Raw genomic sequence first — 23,687 nt, forward strand, 5'->3', positions numbered from 1 at the left:
GAAGGCAATATTTAATGAGCAGAGGTCTTGCGTCATTGTGGTGGCCAGTAATGGTTCCAGTTGTCGTGGAGGAGAACCAAACACTAGAGTTTGTTGACGCCGAGTAGCGTGACTCGCCAACTACAGAATGCTAGCTTGCCGCAATCACAATCTATGACGACACTCTGTGATTGTCCCAGTGTTTCTTTTGTTTTGGTTTTGCGCAGACGCAAGTCAATACCCCATGTCAGTATGGGGAAAAAAAATGCCAAACGGAAATAATTTATCACGGACATAATTAATTTTCCCATAATGCAACATTGCATTATGGGAAAACTGCAGAGTTGTTTGTATTTAGCCTACAGGTACATTCAAATGTATTTGAAAATATGTTCTAATTTGCCAGTCAAAAATGCTTACTCCACATTGGCAGTTGCATGCTTCCATATGAACAAAGTTGAGGTTAGCATGTTGGCTTGGCCTTCTGCAAGTGTAATAAAATTCATGGCCCTCCTGAGGGCTTTCGTTGAATGCAGGAAGAATATTTGATCATTTTGGTCTAACTGACCTCTTGCGCAAAAACTTTGAACCACAGGAATGTTGTTCGTCAAGGGTGGCTAACAGGGCATACAAAAGCAGTAATTCAGTTTGATGGACCACCAAGGTGTCAAAAGTCCTTTAACGCTGTCAGTCAAAAGATTTAGTGACATGTCACACAGAGCGGAATCCTTCTCTTTGTCACTCGTATCGGTGCTAAAAGGTTCATTCGCAGACATAGCTCACGCTTGTCCATTCCATCCGTGTGTTACACTCAACGTGAACCCTGTGACATCATCATCACCAAACACATTTGGATTATTTTAGAGTGCCGTTTTATGTAAACCGAGTATCCTGTGACACCATTATCATGTCGTTCTGCTTGCTTAATTTCGGACGCTGCCAAAAGGTCATTAATGACCTGCGTCACCTCCCACTGACTCTCTGCCTTCACATTGAGGAGGGAGTGAAAAGAATCGCTCCAGGGAGTTCAAGTTGGGTAACAGCGCTGTCTACACTGTTACTGTGACAGTACAATTTACCCTCATTTTACATTGGGAAAGTTACAATGCAAACTAGTCATTTTACTTTGAAACATTGACCTTTATGTGATTGCAGAATTTCCAGATCAAAAAATGTACAGGTAAAAAAAATTGAAGTGAAGAATACATCATCTTTAACAAACACAATTGCACTGTTTTTTTAGAGAGTGCAGTTCGGGGCTGCCAAAACCTCATCTAAAGTTTCTCTGGGCCGCACAAAGTTTTTTGTTGCTTTTGAAGCATTAGCCCACTGTGGTTTACTGTGTTTACTTTCCAGCTAGGAAAGAGTCGAAATCTGATTGGTCGACGATTCATTTCAAAGCATGCGCTGGAACATAAGACGTCATGGGACACAAAACAGGTGACGGCAGAATGCGGTACGCCATTCTGTTTCTCTTATGTGATCTAAATGTTTGTATGAAGCGTCCAATTTAGTTCTTATGTACTTTACGCAAGAAGACAACCGGATGACTTCATGGTATATACAAAAATGCTCAGTATCACTTTAAATGATTTAGTATTTTGCGACAACCACTTTGTTTGAATTAAACTCTGATTTCATTATTGGGTAAACTCCATATGGGGCAGCTCTTCACAGAGATCAGAACCACGTTCGGGAATACCACAGGAGAACATCACTAGCATTAACCAAGCCCAGACGACATGATGGTTCTGAAGAAACCGCATCGCCTGACTGAGGAGAAACCTCGGGATTGGCAATCGATAGAACAATCTCAGTGTCAGATCAGAAAATACTTATTCAACATTTTTAGGGGCTTCCTTGAACAGAATAGTGACTTTCCATTGAATCTAAATGGCGGTTATGGTGTTAATTTTCCCACTTGCATACAAAATGTATAGTATGCAATACAATATAAGTATACAAAAATATTAAGAATGTTCTATATGGGTCATATCTGTTTCATAATCTGTAGCATGAGTTTGGTAAAAGGATGTAGACTACATAGCAGTATAACCTCGTGTGGATAATAAACTGAAGCTCTTGGGTTGACAATGAAAACATTTTTAACCTCACAATGGCAACATATGGTTATTAAAGCCTTCGGCATGCAATCAACAAGTCCTGTTGACTGTCATAGGCCCCCAATCACCCGCGCAGGGGTAGCTATTATTCATTCATTCATTCATCTTCCAAGCCGCTTGATCCTCACTAGGGTCGCGGGGGGTGCTGGAGCCTATCCCAGCTGTCTTCGGGCAGTAGGCGGGGGACACCCTGAATCGGTTGCCAGCCAATCGCAGGGCACACAGAAACGAACAACCATTCGCACTTACACTCACACCTAGGGACAATTTAGAGCGTCCAATCAGCCTGCATGTTTTTTGGAATGTGGGAGGAAACCGGAGCACCCGGAGAAAACCCACGCAGGCCCGGGGAGAACATGCAAACTCCACACATGGAAGGCCGGAGCTGGAATCGAACCCGGTACCTCTGCACTGTGAAGCCGACGTGCTAACCACTGGACTACCGGGCCGCGGTAGCTATTATTGTTATCATTATTTTTACTTCTTGTGAGGGATAAGCGGATCGTAAAATGAATGAATGAATGAATGAATGAATGGTTGTCTATATGTGCTCTCTAATTGGCAGACATCCAGTCCAGGAGGTACACCACCTCTCATTCAAAGTCAGCTTGCATAGGCGCCAGCTCACTGCGACCCCAATGGGGAGAAACGCTGAAGACAACGGATGGCGAGGTCGGGAACTCTTGTGCAGACATACAGTACATAAAATACAACTCAACAAATCTCCAAGCACATCAACAAAATGTGTTGGGAATTGGAAACGGTGAGGAGTTCAAGAATCTGACATGCTTGATGCGCATGAGCTTCCTCTGAAGCAGAAAGCAACTCAGCAGCAATGACAGTAGCTTTTTTTCTCCGGAGAGCACAGCTGCGTTGACAAACGCCCCTATGAGCAATTTTTTATTTGCCAGGAAAGTTTTGCTGCACAAATAATGGACATATTCACATTTGCCAACACAGATTAATTCATCTGAGACAAAAGCATGTCCGGTCCTCGACCTTTACAAGCTGTTTACATCCGTCCTTCCCAGATGTAATGCATTGCCCACTACAGTCACACACATAACAATCATCAGCCAAGTGTTTCCCATTTGGAAACACATTGTTGAACATTACCCTTGAGGATTTGGCCACGAAGAGGTGTCTGATTAGAGCAGATGCAAAACGAAATTCCTCTTCAGGTCTTTGAAAGCACCAGAGAAGACACTCATACTTCTCCCGAGCCACAAAACGCATCTCCTCATCTCTTCCGTCGTATCCTGTGAGGCTTTTCCATTGCCACGCCACACATCTGGAGCCGGTCAATCCACCACTGGATCCTAATGGAACATGTGAATGTAGCTCTGAGAAGCGGTTTAAACAGCTGCTATTGGCTCAGTTACATGGCTTAGGCAGGAGCGCACCAACGTGCCAACACTTCACGCATTCTGAATTCATCGTGTAAATTGAGGTTAATGGGCTTCTTCAGAGATGAGGCGGCGGGCCATGGAGCAAAACAACTGGTCACATGTGAAAATAAGAAAATCTGACCGCCACTTCCACAGTGTGAGTGTGGGTAGCGCGCTGACACGGGAAAGTGTTTGTGTCGGGCAAGTACAGGGGGGGGGGGCATGAATGAAAGCAAACTTGCAGGAATCAGCATTAGAGCTAAAGGTCAAAGCTGAACAGATACCTCGCTTCCTGGGAATATTACCTCGGTGGCCTGGGGCAAAATGCTCAATTTATGCAAATATGCATGCTTGTAAGTGGGCAAAGGTAGGAAACAAAAAAATAACATTGCAGTTTCCTGTAGGAACATGAAGGGTCAACCACATCCCTTTTCAAACCCCACTTATGAGATATGGGTAAATCACGTACCGAAGAACAAGAAGCAACTCAGCTGGATAAATAAACAAACACGGACTGGAGATTATTCCCTGAATTGGTCTTCCACATGCTGTTGGGGTGCTGTGTGTAGTGCAATCGTGGATGAGAGGCAACCTATCCCAGCTGACTTTGGGCAAGAATCATGATACCCACGCATACAGACAAACAAGCATTCCCACTCAGAATCACTTGTTTGGACAATGTAGCATCTTCATTGAACCTAATTTGCATGTTCTTGGCGTGAATACCTACACGAGCATGCGACGACGTGCAAACTTCTCACAGGAAAGCCTGAGCCAGAGCCCCCTTTTTTAGTTTATTGTCATCATATAATCAGAACAAAACTGTAAAAAACATTTAAACACTCTCTAATAATGAATGACAAGTTGGGGTCTGGGGGAGGGGCTGATAAATGTTGCGTTGCTGATGCTGTACCTCATAAATTTCTTTTCAACATTCACTGCCAAACAAGTATAAAATCAAATACTAAGAGGCCTGGATTGAGTAGACTGTACTTCCTGGTAAATCCCCGCTGGGCCGGACTGCAATATTCATAGTTTGGGCCACTATTCCAGACCACTGATTATATCTTTGCAGCCCTCAAATCTGTTCTGAAATCAGCAACTATAGAGCCGGGGTCACCAACCTTTTTTTTTAAAGTGAGAGACACTTCTTGGCTACCGTTGTATGTAAAGGGCTACCAGTTTGCTCAAATTGCCTTTTGTGATGTTTTTAACTCATTATTTATAGTGTGAGTATCCAACACTATTTCTAGCAATAATTGTACGTCTACATTTTCAAATGGTCATTTCTACATTACTTGCAAATGACAATGCACTGGTGAGGATTTTATTTATTCATTAAATTATTTTTTATCATTATTCATTTATTTTTTATTTTTATTTTTTTGAAAGAACAGGCTCAAGTGCTACTTATGATGTCCTTGGGGACTACCCGGTGCTAGTGTTGGTGAAACTTGACAGATCAATCCATCCATTTTCTAATCCGTTTATCCTCACGAGGGTCGCGGGCGTGCTGGAGCCTATCCCAGCCGTCAGCTGGCTATTGGAGGGGTACACCCTGAACTGGTCGCCACTCAATTGCAGAGCACACATAGACGAACCATGTGTGCTCATAATCACACGTAGGGACAATTTAGAGTGGTTCCATGAACCTCCCATGCATGTTTTCGGAATGTGGGATGAAACCAGAGTACCCGGAGATAAGCCACACAGGCACGGAGAGAACATGCAAACTCCACACAGGGAGGCCGGAGCCAGAAGCGAAACTTGCACCTCTGCACTGTGAAGTGGACGTGCTAACGGGTCAAAATCTTTGCCGCCTCACACTTGATATCAAACATTCATAATACTTCCAATAGAACAGTCACGTTGTCAACAGACTTTGGCATATCGAGTGCTGACTGCCTCCCTTACTCAGTTACTCAGGGTATCACCAAGGGTCTCAGAATGTCACAATAATGTCACATCAAACGTAGCAAAAATGTAAGACATGACCCGAAACAATAACAATTGTTGTGCAAGTACACTGTACCATGTCTGTACAAAAATAAAGAGGCATAACACAGTCACAAGTGTTACCCGTAATGGCAGCAAAACAAGAGAGCAAATGTACCTTGTTAAATGTAAAACGTCAGATTGCATGTTATGCGTACTTGTCGATTGAGCCCTTTTATTGTACTTTCGCCCATTTTAACGATTTATGTTCTCATGCTTCTTGAAATAAACACTGATGGTAATCTATTTTAAATTGACGCGATAAGTGTCAAATTCTCTCCTCATTAAAATGTGAATGAAAGTGGGTTGCAGGCCTGACCTCTGAAACTCCAGGGCCGAAAACGAGTCCCACTCTGACCCTGAATACTAATGTAATTTAGAACGTTAAAGCACAACACACTGAATACTGCTTTTTTGATCCCAAGTGACAAGCATATGGCAGCTAGCCAGTTGGCAGCTATCTCGCTCCAGCTAAGAGTTTGAGCAAGTCAACAGGGATTTAACAAAAGCAGCTCATGGAACCCGACACTGCCAAAATAAAAACCGGCCAGAGCCTTAAATGTCACTCCTCAGAACAAACTCTTTTGCTCGCTCATCTCCGGCCGTCATGGACACTGAAACTCTCAAAGAAGTCTTGGGACACATTGCTTACTTCTGCCAACCGGTGGATATTCTTCACCTACAATCGTCTTTTAAGAAAAATGTCAAAAGGAAGGCCAAGGGAAAAGGCAAAATAGTATTTTTCTACTTTTAATAACACCAACCCAGTGCAGCATTTGAGTATAAAGGACCTTTTGAGGAAGGGATATCCTTCATCTCTAATTCTCAGATATGTATGACATGACAACCTCTCATACTGGGAAACAGTGGGTGAGGAAAAGTCTGACCCCCTCCTAAAATATTATTTGTTCTTCTCATTCAAGATAAATGAGATGCAAGATTCCTCTCGGCGATTTTTCTAGCTGCAGCTCCTAAAGTTTCCTTTTGTGTGTTCTCTGCTGATTTTGGCTCGTTTTCCAGCGATCGTCAACAAAGAGAAAACGTCGGACGACCAGAAGAATTATGCGTGTGTGGTTATAATATCGTGTAACTAAACTATTCTCAAGGCCGTAGACTTGAATAAAGCAACGCTGTACCTCCATTTGAGCAGGGTTGCTTTACGAGGCGCTATTCATGTGACTCATGGATGGTGTCGTCGTGATTAATTTAACTTCACTTGACTTCCATACGGGCAGCGTGGGCTCCTTCCCAATGAAGGTGTGAATGTGAGCTTTATCGGTTCGCTGACTTACAAGAGTAAGACAGTGTCAATACATTTAGATGACTGGAATGATGGATTCTAGTGAAAATGGAGAGAAATGGTGTATTTAGGGATTTTGATTTACAACACAATAAAGATTTTTGGAGCCTGAAAGCAAAAACAACGTTTGGTCTCAAAGGGGAACGTTATTTCCTGACAAGGGCTGGAAGTCTGAGTAGGCCACAACCGATACGATGTCGAAAATGCTTGAGAAGTACACACATATAATTGCTGAATAACGTTTGAAACCAATCTGAAAATTAAAGAAAAATGAAGTGCTCAGTGGCTGCATGTGCCGGTACGTCACAATAAAAATCTTGGTGTCACCTCTCCAGCAAAATTTGAATCTTACGAGGGATTTCCATGTTTTTTTTTCAATATAGCTTTGTCAAAATTGAAACCCACATGTAAGCACAAATAGTATTTCAAATATACTTTCAGATAACACGATGACATGCAATTTAGATTTATTTGGTGAAAGCGACGAATACACAGCATCACCAATTACTAGCCAGCCGTGCATATTACATTTATGTAGATCATTATGAAGAAGAAACATCTTTCAGGATTATTTTATCTCTTTATTTTTTTGTCAGGGTGTCATATACAAGAACATTTTTTTCAAACTAGAAATTTATTGGGGGAATGGTGGGGGGACTTTCATTTACAACACTACGACCCCCATCCAACCAAACTTTTCAAAATCACAAAGACGTTTCTCGACACTGAAAGACATACATCATATCCATTCATCCATGTTATCGCCTATGTCATCATCGATGACAGCACGGGACTGCTTTTCCCATGTTTGTCACTCAACATGATGAATTTTATCAAAGTTTCTCCAGCAAAGTCGACATTTACTGGGACAAGAAGAGACACGCTCTGCCCATCAATCAAATTCCATTCATCGTCACGAGCATGTGTCCTTGTTATCGCAGAGGTGAGCTGGAGCCTATCCCAGCTGACTTCTGATTGGAAGGCGGCCAGTCAGTTCCGATGAATCCAATTCTCACTCCAAAAATACAGTATGCTGAATGTATATTCATAAAGAATATGATAGAAGGGAAGAGTAAACGGATAGTGCGCATGCATGGCGCAGGCACGGTGTGGAAAAGGAGTGAATGAATTTTTAGTCCACTTTTTGTTGTTGTTTCGGTAATGCGTAAAAGTATCAGAATTCTTTGTTGTGTAAACTCACTGTCATGAGTGTGGTGGTGGTGGTGGCGGTAGAGGACCCCAAAAAGCAGAGAGGCAGGAGGAGCAGGGTGGGCTGAACAAAATGGATTAACAAAAAAATAAAAATAAAAACATTGCAGGGGTACACTGGAATAACTCAATTGAAACCACAAACAAAGTCCTGAAAAACAAAAGTAACCAAAGTAACCCCCCCCCAAAAAAAAAATTCCCAATGACCGAGCAAAGACTGACAGAAGCCAGGGAACTAAATACAGGGCAAAGTGACGAGACAACGAGTAACACCAAGACAAGACACAAAACGGTTGAGGGTGCTGATTGGTTCAACACAAGGGACCCGGATGACGACTACAGGCGGAGACCAAAAGGGCGCACGAAGGAACAAAACCTCATGTAATCAAAACAAAATCATAACATTTGTAATTGAATCGGGACATTTATTGGTCCTTAAATGTATTAGAAACCTTTTGAGAATGTTACAGTCCAGCAAGTTGAGCAAAAATACTGAACAATATAACAGTTGTTCATGCACCTTTGAAATTTTAGAGGTCAAATTCAGTTCGCCGGTATGCTACGGTGCCCGTTGGGTTCATTTCCAATTTAACCTGAAAGTGACGTTTCGTGAGTAATCGGAAAAAAAGCATCACAAGTCGACTTGTTAAACCGCTGAAAGCAGTTTGAAGCCTATTTTTCCATGACTATAAAAGAATGAACTGGAAAACATGAAGCAAAACGAGATTCGACGATGGAATGGTGGGTTACGAAAACTGAGAAAGAAAGTGCGGAAAGGAGCAGCGTCAATAAACAAAGACGCGGTCGTGATGAGGAACGTGCCCTTCAGATGAACATGTCATTTGGCAAACGCATCCCGCTCAATTCCGACTCAATGAAAGCAAGTTGGCCCCCTTGAGCTAATAAGCATCGACAACACGCAGATACCGAAACCAACTGCAAACGCTGGCCGATTTATAGCTGCGCCTCACGCTCCTAAACCTTCTGACTGTGTATGTCTTTCCAAAGCCATTAAACACATTGTTCCCAAACACACGCCGCCTCTCCTTTCACGGGATTTCATGCTTTCCCGTCCAAAAGGCGGCAGCTGATGCGCGAGAGCAGATGTTTTGCATCTCAACTCCACAAAGGGAGTCAAAGGCGGGAGATGGGCTTTAGAGAGTGAGGACATTTGGGAGAAAAAAAAAGATACAAGATGAAAGTGTGATGAATGACAGAATCTTTATCTCTGCACTCTAAACATCTACAAGGGAGGGAGTCAGTCCTCTTTCGGAAGTGCTTTAAATATGCCAGAAAAGGGCACAGAGGCGAGAACGTGAGATGATGACTTGAACGCATTCAAACTGAATCAACTGAAGCAAATTTGACCGATCAGTGTCAAAACGTCAAACACATACCGTTAAAGGTTCTGAGAAGCTTTTCTTAACCACAGAATCCCACAGATCTTTCGCTTATATTCTCCACTGCTCTTCCAAAGTGGTCCGTCGATATGTTCATTACCTCTGCCAAGGAAGCTCGGTTGCCCGTAGGGCTGTTATAAGAACTTATAAGATGAGAAGAAAACCTCTATTCGTCTCACGATGGAGAAATTCCCAATTTACAGCAGCAAAGTTATGAAAGGAAGAAAGTAGAGGAGCTGCTGTCAAGGCAGGCATTGTCGCGGTGCCATCTTGAAGTCACTATATTAATAATCGATTGATTTGTCGATTGTTTTGTCAATTAATACATGAATCTGTTTTTAAAAAAAACATTCCAGCCCTTTATTCAAAAATAGTAAAAGCAAATGTTTTATTTTGATTCAACACAAAGACAATCAGTCAGTCTGCTTTCATGGAGTGCTACACGGATCGGATAATGTTTACTGTTGAGACGGCGAACTTGCAAGCATTTGTACAATTTTAAAGTAAAAAAAAAAAAAATCAATACATATATCAAGTCAAGTCAACAGTATGTATAGAGCACTTTCAAACAGCCATCGCTCTATACAAAGTGCTTTACATTGAGCGATTTAACATGCACAATAAACAGTAAGACAAATCGGTAATAAAGGCGGTAGAAAGCACCAAACAGTAAAATCAAGAACAAATCTAAGTCATGCTGAGTCGAACACACACATATATATATATATATATATATATATATATATATATATTTATATATATATATATATATGTGATGAATGGATGATCAAAAATAATTATGGATTAATTTGATAATCGATTAACCATTGCACTTCTAGTTTTGTGTAAGCCTGTGATTGCTTGTCTGGAGTATTATGCAAATTTTTTTGTGGCGGCCCCAAATCACGGTTTGGTTTGACAAAATCCGACTTCAACGGACAATTGACAGGACGGCGGAAAAAATAATTGGCACCGCCTTAACCACTCTTGAGGACTTGCACACTGCAAGAATCAAGACAATGGCACGGAAAATCCTCCTGGATCCCCCGCACCCTGCCCACCACCTTTTCTAGCTACTCCCCTCAGGCAGACGCTACACCAAATCTAGTAGACACTTAAACAGCTTCTTCCCTCTAGCCATTAACTCCCTAAACAGTCACTGACGTAGTCACTCTTCTTGTACTACAAATGCTACTGGTCACTCAAAAATGGTTCAATGATTTTGTTGTTTTCGATGATACTAATGCAGCGTGTTATACCGGAGACAAATTCCTTGTGTGTTCTACATACTTGGCCAATAAAGATGATTCTGATTCTGAAAATCTATGGAAACAGTTTCCACAATACACTGGGGAAAAAAATTCTGTGTTTCAATGTTATTTTGTTTAATTTGTGGTCGCTTTACGAAGCCACCAAAGCCACAACGTAGCCTGTTGTTTTAAATGCTACCTTGTTAAATAGGAATTCAGCACGTTCGTTAAACAACATTCAACTGTCATGGAGCTCCCACTGAGCACTCGTCAAACTCTTCTTTTAGTCTGTGCGCAGCTGTCTGCCTTCTTCCCTCGCTCCTTGTCCCAAAACCTTCCCCAATTACATCCATCCAAATTGCTTCTGGCAAGGCCGCCTTTTAAAGAGGGGAAAGGTCCTGGATGACATGCCCCAGTGGGACAGTCAGGGGGACAATCAGGAAGCTTGTGAAAGCCACGGCCAGTGGTTCATTTCAGGCTGTCTGCCACATGTAAAAATTCCTCCGCTGCTGTCTGGTCGATGTGAAACATGCAAGACGTGCACCACAGCGGCCACGGTGTTTGCAAACAATCAAATAGCCGAGGGTAAACCTCAGCGGTTATGCCGGTAGGTGCCCTATCGGGACTCATTTGGTAGCAATTCGCAGCTCAGTCACACATATAATGGAGCTTCCCGTAAACAAGGAAGTCTGTTAGTCTTGTGGAAAGATTAAATAGTCCTTCTTGTAGAAAAGGATCCACAAAAAAACCACTGAACTACTGTAATACTCACAATCCTGCAATGTAACCATGGGATTGAAAAACAAAGCATGAATGGAGGCAAACATAAAATACATAAAAGCAGTTGTTTTTAATAATCCACTTATACTTTCCTGACCCACCTGCAATAGGTGGAAGTCTGTGATTTAGACAGACAATTTTTAAAAAATAGTTCGATCACGTCGCAGCCTTTCTAAACTCATCAAAAGGCACTGTAAACATAGCTGAACAGAATATGTTTACAAAATGCCAGTGGCGGCTACATCATCCCGTCATCATCATGCCGTCATTTTTTCAGGCTGCCGCAATCCGTACGAGGCATCACGACAACCGATTGGCGTCGAGAACACACTTTCCGGGACTACGTTCCATGCAGGTGCCACACAAGCAGACATGCACCCAAAAAGGAAAAATAAAAACAATGCATAGCTTTCAGTCCCGCAGACGGCAATGACATTGTCCCATATTAATTCCATTTCATCAATTACCATACAGTGTCTGTGGGTGTGTCTGTTGTTTTGCTGGCTGCGTGTCTGCTCGTGCGGCGCCTGTGTGTGACATCATATCTGCGTTCTCGACATCGATTGGCTGTCGCCAACAAGGAACGGACCGCAATCATGATACCTACCTGTATACATGTCTCTCAAAGGCGTGACCTGTGGAATGAGGTGGGCTGTGATGTCACCAATTCTGCGCCTGAGTCAGTCTGCGTGTGGGGGTCTGGGTGTGGGGTGTGGCCAACAGCAGCGTCTGCGTGGGTGAGCTGCGAGTGTCTCGGCATTTGATAAATGTCTGAAAAGTGAATCGCACGCAAAACAAGCGCTTATAAAATGTATTGAACTGGAACAGTATGGTGGGGGTTTGTGGGTAGAACCACCATAGCCTATTTACTAAAGCTCTGTGATTTCCAGCGCCTTATGGCGGACCTGGCAAAGGGTTTGTGGGAATGACGTGTGATCTCATCAGTGTCGGTATGTTTTGTTAACCCTAGCAAGCCTCCGGGCAGCAACTTGCTTGATTGGAGGCGTCTCAGTTGAGTTCAGACGACATCTTCGCTCGCAGCTGCATTTCACTGTTGAAGGCGGAAGAAAAAGAACAACTGTGAGATTTATTGGTTGCGACAGATAAGTCCAAGTAATGTGAACTCTCCAGCACTTGTGGATCGCAATAAATTACAAACGGGCTGATCAGAGCTTAAAGATACCATTTCTGCCAAACTGGAGGAGAAATTAGGTCATTAACATAAGTCATTAACTTTTTTTGTCATTTTGCAAGAACAGTCGCAATGTTATGAGGAAAAAAGTCAGATGTCTTGAGACTGAAAGTTAGGATATTGCAACCACACATTTGCATTTTTTGTTGACAACAGATATAAAGTCAATTTTAGGTACAGCAATTTAAATGTATGACACTAAAGTCAAATATGGGAATAAAGTTCAAGTACTACAGGAAAGAAGATGTGATAGAAGTCAGAATTTCACTGCAATAAAAAGGTTGTTGAATGAAAAAAAATCTAAATTGTATGAGTTATAAGTTGTAATACTCTGGGGAAAATGTAAAACCACAAGAAAAACATTGATATTTTATTAATGTTATGTCTAAATGTGATGAGAAAGTTATAATTTTACAAGAATGAAGTCATAATATAAGAGTCACAATACAAGACAAAAATGCAACACATATACTTTATGAATACGTGAATAGCGGGCACCAAATTCTCTGAACTATTGTAGAAGTCACTGCACTCAATGCATAATAATAATAGTAAAAATGATTATTGTTATTATTATTACAACTATCATTTATTTTTTTAACTCATCCAAATGTGTACCATAACTGTGAGTGGGCACAAGAATGTTTAGGGGCGGGCGGGGGTGGTTCCCTGAAGTCGGCTGTGACCACTCCCACAGTGGCGTGGCCCTCCCTCTTAGGTCTCCCGACCTACACTGGTCTGGGACGTTACCAACCCCGAGTCCCACCATCGCTCCGGCAAGATTTACTCAGTGTACCACATAGAATTTATGCTGTTCACTAATTTTTTCCCCCCTCCTCATCAGTAGACGAAAAAAAAAGTTGCAAATTAGTTTTGTTATTCAGTGTGGCCCTGATAGTTTTTGAAATGATTTCTGATCTACTCAAGCAAAAGGGCAGAAGGAAAGAATGCTGGAAAATTGAGAAGTCAAATACGCCTTTGGAGGAATGTGCATGTTGCATGTCTTAACCTGTCAAAATGTTCTGGTCATGTAATCACTGGTAGTGCAATCACTCAGACTGGAAGTCGGGCAAATTTGATGTGCAAATCAAAATTTGCTTTGCATTGTGTAACATACACAGTTTGTAGAAGGTGAAAGACCAGCTGGTTTGTATATGCATGTGCGCTCGTGTTACTCCATTTACTTAATCCATGCTGCACAGATAAACTGGGCGCAGCTGCTCGATTGCGTGGTGTGTGTGTGTGTGTCTGTGTAAGCTAACAGAACCCCCGCCCTCAAAAAAATCATTAGTTTGCATTATGATGCTGAATAAATCAAACGTTATTACACCCAGTTATTTGTCACATGCTTTTGTTTTGCAAGGCAACAATATTTATTGGGAGTCCCCATAATAAACTTGAAAAGGAAAGCACCCATAAACATTGACGCTGTGGAGACGAACAGATCAGATGGCGGGACAAGCAAATGCGCGAACAAGGCTCGGATGTAGGCCACGTGGTAGTCTTCTTGACCTTGTAATGCTTTTCTGCCTCCAGGAATTGTATGTCAATGTGTGTGCGTTATGACGTCCACTTAACAATCACACAGAGGGAATCTGGTTGTTAGCAACTCGACTGACATCTTCTGAGTCTATATCCAAGTTGGCCCTTTGACACTATATTTTTGTAGGAATTATCATTTTTGAATTCTTTTTTTTTTTTTTTTTTTTGCTCATCCTGGGTCAATTTTTAAGGATAAATTTGGATGAAAGCAACTGGGTCATTCCTTTGTAAAACAGTGGCGTTTTGGAAACGGAAATGCTCATTCTTTTCAGCATTACCAACTGTTGGTGAGGCATGCGTTTTACATTAACGTTGTGGGTTATTGTTTCAGGTCTGTGTTAATGAGGTTTGTTTTTGGCAATGTCGCCATGCATTATATTTTCCCACAGACAACAAAACGCTTTCGAGTTTTTATTGGGCCGATGTTATGGAAACGTACACAGAGACAAGAAGAATGCTGAACGTTCGGTGACAGCTAGCTAGCGTACATCCAAGATTTACAATGGACAATGGTGTACTGTAGTTTGAACAACAAGGTGTGACCTGAATTTTAAACACAACGTTACACAGGATGACCACTGAGTACACACAAAACCAAACATGGCTTTTATGTGTTTACTGGCTTCAATGGTTTGTTTAGCCCCAGCATTTTTTTTTCATCCAAAAATGCTAATGATACTGTACTACAATTTCAAATGCTCATATATTAACACATTTAATCCAGCATTTGACAGTAAATATAAATCAGTTTATGTGTTAAAGAGTTGAGTAGAGGTCAACGGTATAAAAAGGACATGTAAGTAAAACAAAAGAGACTGCACTAGGTAAGGAATGAAAAAAAAAAACATGCTTTTGCGGCCTTCTCCTCACTCGCACCTTATCGTCGGCGCGGCTTTACAAATGAATCTGGGATGCTGAGCTGAGATCTGGCATTCATTTACATTCTTGCTTTCTTTTTTTTTTTCTTCAGGAAGAGAGATGGAATTTCAAGTGGCCACAATGAAACACAGCAGCAATCGTACAGGCAAAAAAAAAAAAAAAGGCATCCCACAGAGACCACTATGACTGCTGTGTGGTTAAAATGTCTTTTCTGTGTCCATCTCCTCTGATTACCTTCAGGCCTCCTGAAGGGAATATGTTGTGCATATTTGTAAAAGTGCCTTCGGCTGATTTTACCATTCTTTGCATATCATCAAAAAGACATTTGTAACCTTGTCCACTATTAATTCCAGGTTGATCAAGGTAAAGCAGACAATAAGAGGTGCCTGAACTTTTTACACCTCCTTGGAGAATTGGGTCTCCGAGTACCCCCCTAACGACCAACATTAAATTATAGTTGTGTAGTCGGCCCAAGTGTTCATCCAAAACTTCATCATATGTTGCACTGAATGCACCAAGCACATCCCATAGTACCGTAAGCCACTGTAAAATGACAAAGTTTAAACAGTAAAAATGCATTTTTGTTGTTTTTTTGCGGTGCATTATTTCTTTTTTCTTTGTACAATACGAGGGCTATCCTGAAATAGATTTTCAAATGCATTCACATTTATTTCCATTTCCTTTTCAAAACACAGAAAATGTGGAGAGCCTCTTCAAGCTTTAAACATGATTCAAAACTTTATTTTGGTTTTGGTCTTGTTAATTCCCTTACAATTCTCGACAATCCCATAATTCCGTGGAACAGCCTTTCTGAATCTTTATTTTTACGCAGTGTACAGTGTACAATACCCAGCTATAAATCTGGGATCGTTTATGCACAGCGTCATATACACATCACTTAGTTCGGAATGAAAAACAACAAAATTGTAAGCTACTATATTGATGTTTTTTATTGTTTCCAGCCACAGCAGCATATGTTTTTTGGAGGAAGAAAAGAAATGGACACAAAAAGATGGGGAGAACTACAGCATTCAGCAGCTGAAGTTCAGATTTTAAGTGGGTTTTAATAGTCTGGCATGGTGTCTTGATGGTGGCATGGCAAGAATGAACGCGCCATTCCAAGGCTCGGAGAATCTGGTGTCACTTTCACACTCTCGAAGCATTTCAACTGAAATCTGGATCTAGTTAGCCCCCCTTGTCTACCAGTGCTGGATGAACAAATCCAGACTTTATGCATACACACACACACACAGACACACACACACACACACACACACACACACACACACACACACCACTCCACCCTACCCTAAAAAAAAAGCTCCATCATTGAAACGCAGCCAAGCCAAGAGAAATAGACCACATCACCAATGGCATGTTCGCTGACCTGGACCCCAGTCTCCAGCACAGAATAAAAACCTCGACGAGCCGATCGGATGTCTTCTGTCTGGACTCCATGAAATAACACACACAACTCAGATGTGAATGTACACATGTACGCATACACCTTTGCACAAAAAAAAAAAAAAAAACGGGGGCGAGGTGGCTTTTTGTTGAAGGTGTGATTGGTTGTTATCACCCTAATTGCAGCTATTAGGGGTCATTTCCTGAAAGGAAAAAAAAAATCCTAATTGAGATGAAATGATGAGTCATTGCTTCTCTCTCTTCCAGCAGGGAGATGACAGATAGCCTCAACCCCCTTTCCCACATCCTCCCATTGCTTTTTGTCTCAAGTCCACTCAAAGCCACCAAAGCCGTATAAAATAAGAGGCTATCGGATGGAAAAAAATTCACGAAAGGAAAAAAGGGAACGTCATCCTTTGCTAAAAATAGACGAATTGGATTCAAAAGCAAAGTAGAAATATCTATCACCATCTTTAAAAAAACACAACAATATTTCAAATTGACAGCAAAGAAAATGTAGAAACAAAAAATTACGATTCAGTTACTGGTTTGGTCCGTAACATGTCAGAAAATGGGCAAAAAAGACTCTTTTTTTTCCCAAAGGCAGATGTTTGCAAATGTTTTGTTTTGATAAATCAAAATATGAGAAATCTGCTGTCATGGAGGAATCTGAGGAATCTTAAATTGTGGGGTCGAAATTTTTTCTGGGTCTTCCAATTTTTACATTACGGGAAACATTTAAATGATTAAAATCCCAAATAGTTATTGATGACTTTGATGCTGTGTTAGCTGTCGAGTTCTAAATGATAGGACACCAGCTCGCAATGTCACTTTGTAAAGACAACTGGCACTTGGTGTCAACAAGGCGTGACTTTGCTAGATAAGCACGACAAGAACAAAGGCATCAACAGACAGACGGTCCATCACTGTCGGTGCATACGCTCGGGATTTCCCAAGTTTAGGGTCAGAGTCTAAAATAAGTCGCAGGTCAAATTTTTGTTGGCCCGCCAATCAAGAAACGATATTTTTAGGGCAAAGTCATGTTTGTTTAAATCCTGCCTGTTACGATATTGATCTTTAATTTATCTTCAGAGTACATAGACATTGTGGCAATTCATGTGTCATTTCAGTTTGGCTAGTGGGGATGAACCACATTGGCAACAGGAACAGTAATCGTGTTGTTTTCCAAAACATTCATTTTCATCCGTCCTTCCATTTTCTACACCCGTTAACCAGGTCAGGGGAGTTGCGGCTTATCTGGACAGATGAAGTGAAAGCACACACCAATCATTTTCAGGCTGATTGATCATTCAGTAATCCAATAGTGGAAAGTTCACACTACGCTCAATGTAAATATGAAGAAAATGTATGTGACAGCAGGGTAGGGAAAATAGACCAAAAGATGAAGCCATGACAAGTGCAAACAGTGAGGAATGTGTTCTTATCATCACCGACGTTAGTGTGGGCCAGCTGTCCTGATGATGGGGTCTTATCGGGTGCTTTGGACAGATCAATTGAGTGGTGATAGATTCCAGGAGATGGGTGGCGGGAAGAGTGTGATAAACGGGGAAACACCAGAGACGCAATTATTTAAGTTATGGAGGGTGGGGGGGGGGGGTCAAATTTGTGTGCTCAAAGGCCACAAATGCATTTTAGAACTGATAGATGGGCCAGGTTATTTGTAGAATGAGGTAAAAATAAATAAATAAAATATATCCGGTACATCCATCCATGGGGGCAGCACATTTAGAAGATAAGCCCAGAATTTCCTCTCCCTTAGCACTTCACCCAGCTTTCGCAAACTGTTTCTCAGAGCAGCCAACATGTCCTGATTCTTCCCAGGCCTCCTCCCATTAGGACTGGAGTGTCCAAACTCGGTCCCTCGGTTGCCTGTTTTTCCATCCGACTCTGCTGCAACACATCTGATTCAAATGATGAGGGTCGTTCTCATGCTTTTTCAGAGCTTGCTAATGAACTGATCCCTGGAATCTGGTATGTTTTGGAGCGATGGGTAACAGGCAGGACAGCGGCCCGCGAGGACCGGAGCTAGATATGCCTGCATTAGGACATGCCTGGAACACCTCACCGGGGAGGGGGTCATTTGGCCCTCAATCATGAAAAAAAGCTCAAGATGCTTGAACTCCTCAACTTGGGGAAGGATCTCAACCCGGATCTGGGGTGGCCACTCCACCCTTTTCCAAATGAGGACCATGGTCTTTTCATCTCAACTTCACATTTGGCCAGCGAGAATTGTTGAAAATTGCCTCTTAAAGGAGCCAAAGAAGCCACATCATCTGCAAAAAGCACAGACTAATTTGTCTGGCCACTAAACTGGAACAATTCAAAGCCTCGGCTGCACCTAGAAATTCTATCCATAGTCATGAACAAAATCAGGGGCAAGGTGAAAGGACATCTTTGGCAGAGTTCTACTCTCGCTGGAAACATATCTGACTTGCTGTAGGCATAAAGTGTTATATATATATATATATATATATATATATATATATATATATATATATATATATATATAATGTTGGGCGGCCCGGTAGTCCAGTGGTTAGCACGTCGGCCTCACAGTGCAGAGGTACCGGGTTCGATTCCAGCTCCGGCCTCCCTGTGTGGAGTTTGCATGTTCTCCCCGGGCCTGCGTGGGTTTTCTCCGGGTGCTCCGGTTTCCTCCCACATTCCAAAAATATGCATGGCAGGCTGATTGAACACTCTGAATTGTCCCTCGGTGTGAGTGTGAGCATGGATGATTGTCTATGTGTGCCCTGCGATTGGCTGGCAACCGATTCAGGGTGTCCCCCGCCTACTGCCCGGAGACAGCTGGGATAGGCTCCAGCGCCCCCCGCGACCCTAGTGAGGATCAAGCGGTACGGAAGATGAATGAATGAATGAATGAATATATATAATGTATATATAGTTTTAAAGCTTTATATACATCCATAATACCAGTACGAGCATTATCTTTGTTCACTTGGTGTTGCAATCCTCAACTTTTACATGACTATATCTATGACTGAACGCGCGTGACTTAAAAAAATAAAATAAAATGTCGGAGCGATGCCCATTCACTTATGTAACTGAATAATGTGTCCAAGTGAAGGCTGCTTTCTGATAAAATCCCAACATGAGACAAAAATGTCCATGCTGTCAGCAAACTCACATATTTCGGTATTTGCACGTACATTGTCTAGTGATAGCTAATTTATTGACAAAGAAAAGTCTGGGAACTCAAACAGCATAACATTGACTTAATACAATGAAAATGGAGTTGAATGGAAAATCCCAAACTTTTTTGGGGAGGGGTGAAATAGTGACGTTTCAAAGGCTCCCTGTGGTGATATGAATGCCCCCGGCTCTTGGCCAAAGTCAACTGGGATCGTCTCCAGCTCATCCAAACCCTAATAAGGACAATGATTGTCGAAAATGGATGGAGGGCTTTGTGCTATTATAGCTACAAAGAGTGTCCTACAATTTGTAATCCTGTTTATACTTCCCGTCGGCATAATGGTTCCATGTTCCTTTTTTTTTTTTTTTTGGCTGCTATAGTTTTGCTTCTTCTGACATGTCTGAGAAACAACAGACAAAGGCTACTATATCTTCTCTTTTCCACGGTAGGTGGTCCTCATATACCTCCTCCTGACATCCACTCCTTCCCACACACTCGGACGAATATCATAGATCTATTAATCCTAGAGTGGATGTCTTGCATACACAAGCTATAACATTGGCGGAATCGCTTACGCATGGCGGCTGTGGTTGCACTGTCAAAATATACACTCTCAGCTCTATAAACGGTTCCTGTTGGAGCCATTGCTGGTCCGTCAAGGTCAATATTACTTCCGCACCCAGGATCAGCTTGTTCGGCGCCAGAGTGGTGTGAGTGAGTGAATGTGCGTGTGGGCAAAAATAAGAATCCGAGAGCCGTTGTTGATGTAAATTAAAGTAGAGTGGGAAAAAGACAAACATGAGGTCTAATGAAGAGAGAAGGAGGAAAATAAGTAGACTGCGGGCCTCCAATTTTGTACCATTGTACTCTTGTTCTTTACGTGGTGGTATTGTGCATTTCGTCACAGGTGCCAGCTACCACGCATAAAAACATCATTTCATTTTATTTTTCATAATTTCTGCTTTGATTTTGCTCCATTCTTTCCAAAAAAAAACCCTCCTCAGCACATGTAAAAAGATGAAAAAGGGTAACATGACCTTCTTGTCCGGGGTTAGCTATGTTCCATTTATCTGTTGGATTACTCCTATTGGTGCGTCAGACGGCCTTTTCTATGTATTTCAGGCTTTGAAGTGAGGCCTCTGCATCACCCCCGACAGGATATTACTCTCGAATGACCTCCGAACGGGCGTCCTCCTCCTAGCGCACGATGGCATGCAGACAGCGTGGAGTGCTGCAAGACATTTAACATTACAAAAACATAGACTGGAGCTGGAGGAAGGAAGTTCTGTCCAGAAACCTCAAGTCCTTCACTGGCCTTTGATGCATAAGCATGCCAAGAAAGGTCATAAAAGTTTGGAATGCCACCAACACTTTTTGTGTGAGTGTGTGTGTGTGTGTGGGGGGGGGGGGGGGGGGGTCCTCAACGAAGGGTGTCAAGAAAGAATGGACGCGGGAAAGAATGTGAAAAAGCAACCTCCCAATTGAAGTGTTTTTATCAGATATGAAAACGTTCATCTGCCCATCTATTTTCTATGATGCTTATCTTTATGAGATTTATTTTTGGAGCTGGAGGCTCTGCTAACTTGGAACAGTGTCCTAATTTATTGGAGAAGTATATCCTTGAAAGACATTCCCCATTTGCAATACTGACAACTGCATCCATATGTCCATCGGAACTTCTTGAACGGAGCCGTAACATTCTTCTTCTGAAAAAAAATGTACAGTGGTACTTCTACTTATATACGTCTTTTCATACGAAATGTTCTCGTGATGAAACGTCTCAACAGGAAAATATTGCCTCCTGTTACGAACGAAATGTCAAGATACAAACGGTAAAAACACACTATGGGCTGCTACTCGCAGCTCCGAGTTTCCTGAACGCAACAGTTATAGCTGCTCCGCTATTGGCTATTACCGAGCGTCGTCCTGGCATCCCATTGGCTAAGAATATTGCAAGGCACAAGGATTGTTAAAAGCCGATAAAAGCGAACGTCCTTGGATTAGTTCTTTACAAAATGCCAGGCAAAAAACACTTCTGAGAGAGAACATGGGCTAAAGAGGGCAAAAAACCCCTGACGAGGACGCATCACTTTTTATTCTTTACTCTTTGTTTTTTACATGATTACATTTATTGTTCAATGATCTAATTGTAACATGTATTTGTTTTGTATTTTGATGCATTTTTATGCTTTATGCTTTTATGTCAGAATTTTTTTTGGGGGGGGTTGGGGGCTTGGAACGAATTAGGTCATGGGAAACGCGTCTTGATTTACAACATTTTCTAGTTAAGAAATTTCTTCCAAGTCAACAGTATTTACAGAGCACTTTCGAACAGCCATCGCTGCATAGAAAGTGCTGTACATGGAGCGATTTAACATACACAATAAACAGAAAGACGAATCGGTAATAAAGGCGGTGGAAAGCACCAAGCAGTAAAATCAAGGACAAAACATGCTGAGTCGAACGCCAAAGAATACAAGTGAGTTTTGAGGAGGGCTTTAAAGATGGGCAGCGAGGAGGCTTGCCGAATGATCAGTGGGAGGTCATTCCAGAGAGAGGGACCAGCAACAGAAAAGGCTCGATCCCCTCTGATCCTCAGTTTAGCTCTTGGTACCTCTAACAAAGACTGGTCTACAGACCTGAGGCGCCGGGCAGGTGTGTAGGGGCGGATGAGCTCAGAGAGGTAAGGTGGCGCGAGATTATTCAGAGATTTGAAAACAAAGAGGAGGATCTTGAAAATAACTCTAAAATGAATGGGGAGCCAGTGAAGGGATGCCAGAGTGGGAGTTATATGCTCCCTCTTACGAGTACCAGTCAAGAGGCGAGCAGCGGCATTCTGGACCAGCTGAAGGCGCTTAATGGAGGACTGTCTGACTCCAAAGTACAAGGCATTGCAGTAATCCAGCCGGGACGTGACAAAGGCATGAATTACTATCTCAAAGTGTTCATGTGAGAGGAGAGGTTTTATTTTGGCCAGCTGTCTAAGGTGAAAGAAGCTGGATTTAACAACGGCACCAATTTGCCGATCGAGTTTGAAATCACTGTCCAATTTAAGGCCCAAGTTTGAGACCGTTGATTTCAGATAAGGAGACAGGGGGCCCAAGTCTACAGGATGGAATGTACAAGGGCCACTGGGACCAAACAATATCACCTCTGTCTTCTTTTCGTTGAATTTCAAGAAATTTTGTGCCATCCAGGTTTTGATTTCTTCCAGACAGGATAGGAGTGGCCTTAATGAGAAGGCGTCTTTCTTGCTCAGTGGGACATAGATCTGGCAGTCAACTGCATAGCAGTGGAAGGGAATACCATGTTTCCTTAAGATGGAACCCAATGGGAGCAGATACAGCGAGAACAGCAAAGGCCCCAGAATTGAGCCCTGTGGAACACCACATGACAGGGGAGCAGTGCGTGACTCAGAGCAGCCAAGGCTGACACAAAAGGTCCTGTCAGTTAGATAGGACCTAAACCACTCAAGAGCACTGCCGCCAATGCCCACCAAGTGCTGCAAACGAGTCAGCAGAATACTGTGATCCACTGTATCAAATGCTGCAGTTAAGTCCAATAAAACCAGACACACGTGGTCTCCAGAGTCATTTGCCAGGAGGATGTCATTAGAAACGCGTAACAGGGCTGACTCCGTCCTATGCATCGTCTTGAAACCTGACTGGAAGACCTCCAAGATGTTATGTTCATCCAAGAAAAGTTTCAACTGCATGTGCACCACTTTTTCCAGAATTTTGGAAATGAAAGGCAGTTTGGAAATGGGCCTGTAACTTGACAGCACATCTGGATCAAGACCAGGTTTCTCGATCAAGGGTTGGACCACAGCATGTTTAAACTGTTGGGGAACTACACCAGAAGAAAGGCTGCTGTTGATGATATCCAAGACCGATGCACCAACACTCGGGAGAACCTCCTGAAAGAAGCGTGGGGGAAGAGAGTCGCAAGGGGAGCCAGATGGCTTCGTCTGGCGAACTACATCCTCCAAAAGCGCCAAGGACACAGTATCAAAAGAATTAAGTACAGCTGAACATGGAACATGGACAGAGGGGTCAGATGCGGTATTTGAGACCG

The 23,687-nt window shown here is 42.4% G+C and overlaps 1 long non-coding RNA gene across 1 annotated transcript in view; it reads right to left on the bottom strand.

The window, feature by feature from the left end:
• Positions 1–11,818: 11,818 nt before the first annotated feature.
• LOC127613232 (uncharacterized) overlaps positions 11,819–23,687 on the bottom strand; it is a 38,795-nt gene continuing 26,926 nt past the window's right edge. The window contains exons 2-3 of the long non-coding RNA XR_007966112.1: positions 12,330–12,475; positions 11,819–12,195 (exon numbers count right to left, since the gene is read on the bottom strand). This is a non-coding gene — a long non-coding RNA (uncharacterized LOC127613232). The remainder of the gene's footprint in view (positions 12,196–12,329; positions 12,476–23,687) is intronic.

This window comes from Hippocampus zosterae, chromosome 13, assembly GCF_025434085.1.
Source record: "Hippocampus zosterae strain Florida chromosome 13, ASM2543408v3, whole genome shotgun sequence".
Classification (NCBI taxonomy): Eukaryota; Metazoa; Chordata; class Actinopteri; order Syngnathiformes; family Syngnathidae; genus Hippocampus; species Hippocampus zosterae.